General features: G+C 46.2%; 1 long non-coding RNA gene across 1 annotated transcript in view; it reads left to right on the forward strand.

Moving 5' to 3' along the window:
- The first annotated feature begins 296 nt into the window (after nt 1–296).
- The window catches only part of LOC105610122 (uncharacterized), a 29,757-nt gene continuing 21,779 nt past the window's right edge, over nt 297–8,274 (forward strand). Inside the window, exons 1-4 of the long non-coding RNA XR_009598335.1 lie at nt 297–570; nt 1,855–1,913; nt 6,058–6,198; nt 6,471–6,560. This is a non-coding gene — a long non-coding RNA (uncharacterized LOC105610122). The remainder of the gene's footprint in view (nt 571–1,854; nt 1,914–6,057; nt 6,199–6,470; nt 6,561–8,274) is intronic.

Consider the following 8,274-nt stretch of genomic DNA (forward strand, 5'->3'; position numbering starts at 1 on the left):
AATCTCTCCCTCGCTGGCGGCTGCGAGGAGGCCCCTCACCTCCAGATGGGGCAGAAGGGTGACGCAGAAGAGTTGGGGCGGGGGCGGTTAAAGGGGGAGGGGCCGGTGAGGCGGGTGAGGAGAGGCGGGGGTGAGGCGAGGAGGGAAGGGCCACTTGCGAGTGAGGGGGATGTTGCGGGGGCGCGGGGCGGGCCGGGCCCCCACAGGCCCCGCCCACAATGGGCGGTGCCTCCCGCGGGCCTCCTGCTCGCGGCGTCGGGCTCTGCGCGCAAGCGCGTCGGTTCGGGGCGGGGTGTAGCTGTGGCCTCCTGCCTGTCCCCGTGCGGTCGCGCGTTGAGCTCCGCTGCCTGGTGAGCGCGGGCGGCTGGAGGCCGCGAGAAGCGGCGCAGGGTGGGGGCAGAGGCACTGCCGCCTGGGATGCGCCCCTGAGTCGGGAGGCCCCCTGAGGGCCGCGTTCCGGAAAGAGGCCGCGCCGGCTGCGGCGTCTCCATCCTCCTAACCGCCGAGGCTGCCCGAGCGCGGCCCAGAGGACAGAGCGACTGACTCCCGGCCGGCCCCCGCATCCCGGAGGTGAGACGAGCCCCGACGCGGCCCGGCGTGGCCCCTTAGCGGCGCGCGTCCTTCAGGCCCAAATACGGATCCGTGTGCCCTAGACTGGAGGCGGCGGTGGTTTGAATCCTGGGTTTCCCTTGTTCAGTGGCTAAGTCGACTCTTTAGGACCCCACGAACTGCAGCACGCCGCGGTTTCCCTCGTTTTCTAAGATTTGTGGCCTGCTGCTTCTCGCTGCGCTGGCAGGCGCAGCTGGCCGGGCCGGGGGCACTCCAACCGCTGGTGGCCCGCCGTTGTAGAGGCGCGGCCGGAGTCTCCGGTAGCTGCGTGTTCTCAGAGAGGCAGGCCCCGAGATAGCTTCCCGCTGAAGTGAATCAGTTTCCTAGGCTCTGCTAGAATAAGGCATCTCTACCGAGGTCAGAAGGAGGGGGCTCTGGGAACCTCACCGGGGAAACCCCCCTGCCTTCCACCCTCGGACCCGAACCCTATCCGAGCTCCAGAAAAGCAGCGGCAGAAACCCAGAAAAGGAGTGTGTCGCTCAGGGAAAGAGAGAAGGAAGCTGGGGACAGGGACGGAAGGCATGAGAAATGTGGCTGGTGTGGTGGGGTGCTTTGTAACCATGTCCGGCATCTGGAGTTGTTTTTGTTGTTCCTGTTCTTAGAAAAGTTGTTGCTTTTCTGTTGTTACTACTCTCAGTCAAGAGTAGCAGGAGTTCCTGGAGGGTTTGCCAGGATTGTGTATTTTTGTGTCATTTGACAGAAGGGAAAAAAACTTGAAGGGGGAATTGACCGGTGAAGAATCAGTAAGAGGCACGTGGAAGTCCTGGCTTGTGCTTTCCACGCGATCACACAGAAACATGTTTCCTTAAAAAAAGAAAAAAATCCTTTTGAGTAAGAGCAAGTTAGAAGAAAGTTTTTTGTTTTTTAAACCAAACAAAACACCCAAGTTTAAGGGCCCTATCCCTTTTTTCAAAACTATGAGGATTCTCAGACTCAAGGGGTTAATATCTTGGTAGTAAAACAGTTACACAAAATAGCCTTTAGGTTTTCTACCCTGCAATATCAGTTTTAACGAAGGCATCATATTTTGAGACACTATCATTTGCTTAATGATTCTGCTTTAGATGTTTCTCTGTTAGTGGGCAGGGTTGTAAGCAGTTAAAGCAGTAAGGGAACGTTGCAGATTTAAGAAATCACCCAGGGGCAGCTGTTAGCCTTCCTCTCCTCCAGGATCACAGTTACCCAGCTGGTGTGTGGAGCATTGAGGAGCTCTCATCATCGTGTTGCCTCTTCTTCCTCTTCCAGGAATGCCTTCCCAGGTTTGGACAGTCTTCCAAGAACGACAGAAAATGAGCAAATGCCAGGTGAAGTGTTTCTCTTCTCTGTTCCCTATTTTGTTTTCCAGTGGATTTCCTGGCGTTTTGTTAGTATGTTCATATAAAAAGCTACCAGAATGGGGTTCATCCTGTCCTTCCTGCCCCTAGCTTCATCCTGGGTGGCATCTAGACTCTACTACCTTTAAGATGTCATCATTTCTTTTTTTTAAATTTTATTTTAAAATATTTTATTCATGCATTTATTTTTGGCTGTGCTGGGTCTTCGTTACTGCACAGGCTTTTTCTGCGGCAAGTGGGAGCTACTCTAGTCGAGGCGTGCATTGCGGTGGCTTCTCTTGTTTCAGAGCATGGGCTCTGGGGCGCATGGGCTCAATAGCTGCAGCTTCTGGGCTCTAGACCATAGACTCAATAGTTGTGGTGCATGGGCTCAGCTGCTTCATGGTATGTGGGATCCTCCCAGATCAGGGATCAAACCCGTATCCTCTGCATTGGCAGGTGGACTCTCCACCTGTGAGCACCAAGGAAGCTCCCTGTTGCTGTTTAATGTAAATATTACGGCTGCGACAGAGATTGCATGTATGTCTTCACTGGTTCCTCCTTGTCTTCAGTGGCCACACCTCCCACCTGTGGAGGCACAAGATACCCCAGTGCTTTCTTCTCTGCTGGGAAGAAGACAGTAGACTGGTTACATTTAAACATTTAATGAAAGAAAGATAAGTTAAGCTTATCATTATTGTGTGGATTAAGAGAATGTATATATTACTTCAGTGCTAGAAAAGAAGGCAAAAGGAGAAGGGGGCGGCAGAGGATGAGATGGTTAGATAGCATCACCAATTCAGTGGACATGCATTTGAGCAAATTCAGGGAGATAGTGGAGGACAGAGGAGCCTGGTGGGCTACAGACCATGGGGTGACAGAGTCGGACATGACTTAGTGACTGAACAACAGAATTACTTATTAAAAATAAATTGGGGGTGCTCAAAACCTGACACTCAGGGTGGTGATGAAGCATTCTGGAGAACTCTCAATTCCAGGGATGAGTCCAGAATTATTGCACAGTGTGTTCCCGAACACCTTTGCAGCTTTTCATCTTCTCATGGCCCTGCCCTGCTCCTGTTTCTGTCATACTGCTGTGCGTTTTTCATGTCTCTTTGACTCTGCATATGCAGTGGTACTACATTAATAAAGGTCTGCTATTCAGTGAAGCCTGGCCAGACAACACAAAACACTGATTTTTAGCATAGCTCTGACTGGAATGCAAGAGTAGGAAGTCAGGAAACACCTGGGGTAACAGGCAAATTTGGCCTTGGAATATGGAATGAAGCAGGGCAAAGGCTAGTAGAGTTTTGCCAAGAGAACCCACTGGGCATAGCAAACACCCTCTTCCAACAACACAAGAGAAGACTCTATACATGGACATCACTGGATGGTCAACATCAGATTGATTATATTCTATGCAGCCAAAGATGGAGAAGCTCTATACATTCAGCAAAAACAAGATTGGGAGCTGACTGTGGCTCAGATCATGAACTCCTTATTTCCAAATTCAGACTGAAATTGAAGAAAGTAGGGAAAACCACCAGATCATTCAGGTATGACCTGAATCAAATTCCTTATGATTATACAGTGGAAGTGAGAAATAGATTTAGGGGACTAGATCTCATAGATAGAGTGCCTGAAGAACTATGGAATGAGGTTCGTGACATTGTACAGGAGTCAGGGATCAAGACCACCCCATAGAAAAGAAATGCAAAAAAGCAAAATGGCTGTCTGGGGAGACCACACAAATAGCTGTCAAAAGAAGAGAAGCAAAAAGCAAAAGAGAAAAGGAAAGATATAAGCATCTGAATGCAGAGTTCCAAAGAATAGCAAGAAGAGATAAGAAAGCCTTCCTCAGTGATCAATGCAAAGAAATAGAGGCAAACAACAGAATGGGAAAGACTAGAGATCTCTTCAAGAAAATTAGAGATACCAAAGGAACATTTCATGCAAACATGGGCTCGATAAAGGACAGAAATGGTATGGACCTAACAGAAGCAGAAGATATTAAGAAGAGGTGGCAGGAATACACAGAACTGTACAAAAAAGATCTTCACGACCAAGATCATCACGATGGTGTGATCACTCATCTAGAGCCAGACATCCTGGAATGTGAAGTCAAGTGGGCCTTAGAAAGCATCACTACAAACAAAGCTAGTGGAGGTGATAGAATTCCAGTGGAGCTATTTCAAATCCTGGAAGATGATGCTGTGAAAGTGCTGCACTCAATATGCCAGCACATTTGGAAAACTCAGCAGTGGCCACAGGACTGGCAAAGGTCAGTTTTCATTCCAATCCCAAAGAAAGGCAATGCCAAAGAATGCTCAAACTACCACACAATTGCACTCATCTCACATGCTAGTAAAGTAATGCTCAAAATTCTCCAAGACAGGCTTCAGCAATACGTGAACTGTGAACTTCCAGATGTTCAAGCTGCTTTTAGAAAAGGCAGAGGAAGCAGAGATCAAATTGCCAACATCCGATGGATCATGGAAAAAGCAAGAGAGTTCCAGAAAAACATCTATTTCTGCTTTATTGACTATGCCAAAGCCTTTGACTATGTGGCTCACAATAAACTGTGGAGAATTCTGAAAGAGATGGGAATACCAGTCCACCTGATCTGCCTCTTGAGAAACCTATATGCAGGTCAGGAAGCAACAGAACTGGACATGGAACAACAGACTGGTTCCAAATAGGAAAAGGAGTATGTCAAGGCTGTCTATTGTCACCCTGCTTATTTCACTTATATGCAGAGTACATCATGAGAAATGCTTGGCTGGAAGAAGCACAGGCTGGAATCAAGATTGCCAGGAGAAATATCAATAACCTCAGATATGCAGATGCTGCTGCTGCTAAGTCGCTTCAGTCGTGTCCAACTCTGTGTGACCCCATAGACGGCAGCCCACCAGGCTCCGCCTTCCCTGGGATTCTCCAGGCAAGAACACTGGAGTGGGTTGCCATTTCCTTCTCCAGTGCATGAAAGTGAAACTTTAAAGTGAAGTCACTGAGTCGTGTCCGACTCGTAGCAGATGGCACCGCCCTTATGGCAGAAAGTGAAGAGGAACTCAAAAGCCTCTTGATGAAAGTGAAAGAGGAGAGTGAAAAAGTTGGCTTAAAGCTCAACATTCAGAAAATGAAGATCATGGCTGGCATCTGGTCCCATCACTTGATGGCAAATAGATGGGGAAACAGTGGAAACAGTGTCAGACTTTATTTTTGGGGGCTCCAAAATCACTGCAGATGGTGATTGCAGCCATGAAATTAAAAGACGCTTACTCCTTGGGAGAAAAGTTACCACCAACCTGGATAGCATATTGAAAAGCAGAGACATTACTTTGCCAACAAAGGTCCATCTAGTCAAGGCTATGGTTTTTCCTGCGGTCATGTATGGATGTGAGAATTGGACTGTGAAGAAGGCAGAGCGCCGAAGAACTGATGCTTTTGAACTGTGGTGTTGGAGAAGACTCTTGAGAGTTCCTTGGACTGCAAGGAGATCCAGCCAGTCCATTCTAAAGATCAGTCCTGGATGTTCTTTGGAAGGACTGATGCTAAAGCTGAAACTCCAATACTTTGGCCACCTGATGTGAAGAGTTGACTCATTGGAAAAGACTCTGATGCTGGGAGGGATTGGGGGCAGGAGGAGAAGGGGACGACAGAGGATGAGATGGCTGGATGGCATCACTGACTCGATGGACATGAGTCTGAGTGAACTCCAGGAGTTGGTGATGGACAGGGAGGCCTGGTGTGCTGCAATTCATGGGGTCGCAAAGAGTTGGATACGACTGAGCGACTGAACTGAACTGAATAATACCTTACTACAGGAGGAGTATTCGTAGATCTAATTTGTCTCCTTTAAGCTCCTTGAAGCCCAAACAAAAAGGACTGATTTCACTCAGCAGTCTTGGCAAGCTGGGACAATTTCAGATGTATGGTAGGAACTTCAGAGTTTTTGTTGGAATTAATAAGTTAATACACCATCTGGATTTTCCTATCACAATACCACTTCTATCTATAAAGTAAACCATAAAACAATGTGTAGATTGGTAGCCTTATAGTATTTATGGTAAACATATTAAGAATTATTTTGCATATCTTTCATGTCACTCAGTACTGATCTCTTTGGTTTGAATAGAAGTGTGCTGGCCAAGGACCCATGTCATTCAAGGACATGACTGTGGACTTCACCCGGGATGAGTGGTGACAACTGACAGGTATCAGAGGACCCTATACTGGGATGTGATGCTGGAAAGCTATAGCCACCTGGTCTCTGTGGGTGAGATGTCTTCTCTGTGTAATGCCTCACTGTTTTTCTTTCATTAGCTGCCAAAACTTATAAGCCCTTGGTGAACCTTTATGATGTGTGTTCATCTTATGGGTCAGACGTGTTTGCTTGGGCACAGAAAGTTTGCTGTTCTCACCTTCCAAAAGAAAGGTTCAAATGGGCACCTTTATCACGTGACTCCTGAACCTGCACCTTCCTCATCCTTCAGGGGCTCTGATGTCCAAGAGGCTTGTCAGAAGTCTTACCCCATGTCTCACTCACAGGGTACTGCATTGCCAGACCAGAGGTGATCATCAAGCTGGAGCAAGGAGAAGAGCTGTGGCCATTAAAATTCCCAGGCTGGAGTGGTTCCGGTGAGTTAACCATTATCAGGTGGAAAAAAAGAAGCCAGTGGAAATGTGGACCAGGTAGCTTGATTTAGAAACTGGGACCTTTGGGCTCTGTGTCAGTAATACTCTTCAGGGGCCTCAGACCTTTGAAAGTAACTGAATGGCAAGCCAGCCTGCCTCAGATAACCCAAACTGTACTTCCGTCCACCACTCTTTTAAAACACCAGTCCTTTCCTTTCCTGCCTGACTTTTAAGGAAGATGACCATTCTTGTTCCCAGCATTGATTGGCTGCCTGCCTCTTCTTAGACCTTTGTTCTTGGTTTCTCCTTCTCTAGTATTCATTTCCCCCCAATTTTATGGACTATTTTCTTTTCAGTTCCTGCCCCTGCCCAGGCATTTGTTTATTCATTCTGCAAATATTCTTGTCCTGTGCCACCCGTGCTCTTGGAGTTGAAGATACACTGATAAACCAACACTTTCCCTGAGCTCCTGGAGCTTACACACTTTTCTCAAATAGAAATTTAAACAAGGCATTTTATCTTATTCTACTTAATTTCTATTTACTTCCACTAGGATGTAAACTTCATGGGAACAGGGTCTTTTTTCTTTCATGTCTGTTTCCACTGTCTCATATAGTGCATTTAGCATTTAATAAAAGTTTGTCAAATAATAAATTCCTACCATTCATAAGAAAAACTCCCAACAGCCCAAGAGAGAAGTGAATAAGATACGAGAAACGGAGACACAAATGGGAAACAAAAACACAAATGATAGATAAGAATATCTACAATTTCTTTGGTAATCAGAGAGAGAAAAAGTATCACAGTGAAATAGCATTTTCTATCCTCAAATTTGCCAAAAATTATGACGTCGTACTTAAGACGTTTTAGAAACAGTTCTGATCATTCGATCACTCTGTCTCCTGGGAAGTTTGTTAAGAACTAGGCTTCCAATGTCCCTTCCCTTTAACGCTTCTTCAGTACTCATCTGTTACTCAAGAGTTAAGCTTTTTGCTTTGCTCAGTGGCTGAAAAATTCCACCTCCTCCATCTCCAGCCTTATCCGCCCTCTATGCTGCATTTTACCTGAGGTGTTACAGTTCTTTCATTGTCAGTATGGCAGAGACTAACCTTGAAATCTTTTCTTCCAAAATGTAAATCTCACATTTCTTGTTTCCACTTACTTAGGCTCTAACACTTTTCTTCTCCTGTATCTGACAACCACAAAAAGCACATGTAGTACTGATCTCTCCCTAGTTTCTCTTTTTAATTTCTTTTGAAAACCGTCTTCTATACCTTTTATTCTTACCTTCCAGTGACCTCACTCAAAACCAGAACCTTATTCTCTGAGGCCTTATTTCATTCCTAATTCTAAGTATATATTTTAAAATCTAAAGCATCTGTTTTATCTTGTTGGTGGCCTTATATAAACCTAGGGCTGCTCTCTATTACTTAAGATTCCTCTTCTTAAACACATCAAGGCATATTCATCCTTTTTTGTTGATGTTGCCCAAACACTTACGGTTAAGTTCCAAACGGCTCATACATATGTTTTACCCACACCTGCACCTGTTTTTGAGGTTTGCCTTTCCAGACCCTGAAGAAAGGATTTAGGACTGTGCGTGCTGTGTAGTTAACGCTTGTGTGTTTTACACTATTTGATGTTTGAGCTCAAGTTCACACCTGTTTTGAAGTGCTTTGTACTCTCTCCCCTCTTAGAATTCACATTTCAGTTAGTG

This window comes from Ovis aries, chromosome 24 (assembly GCF_016772045.2).
Source record: "Ovis aries strain OAR_USU_Benz2616 breed Rambouillet chromosome 24, ARS-UI_Ramb_v3.0, whole genome shotgun sequence".
Lineage (NCBI taxonomy): Eukaryota > Metazoa > Chordata > Mammalia > Artiodactyla > Bovidae > Ovis > Ovis aries.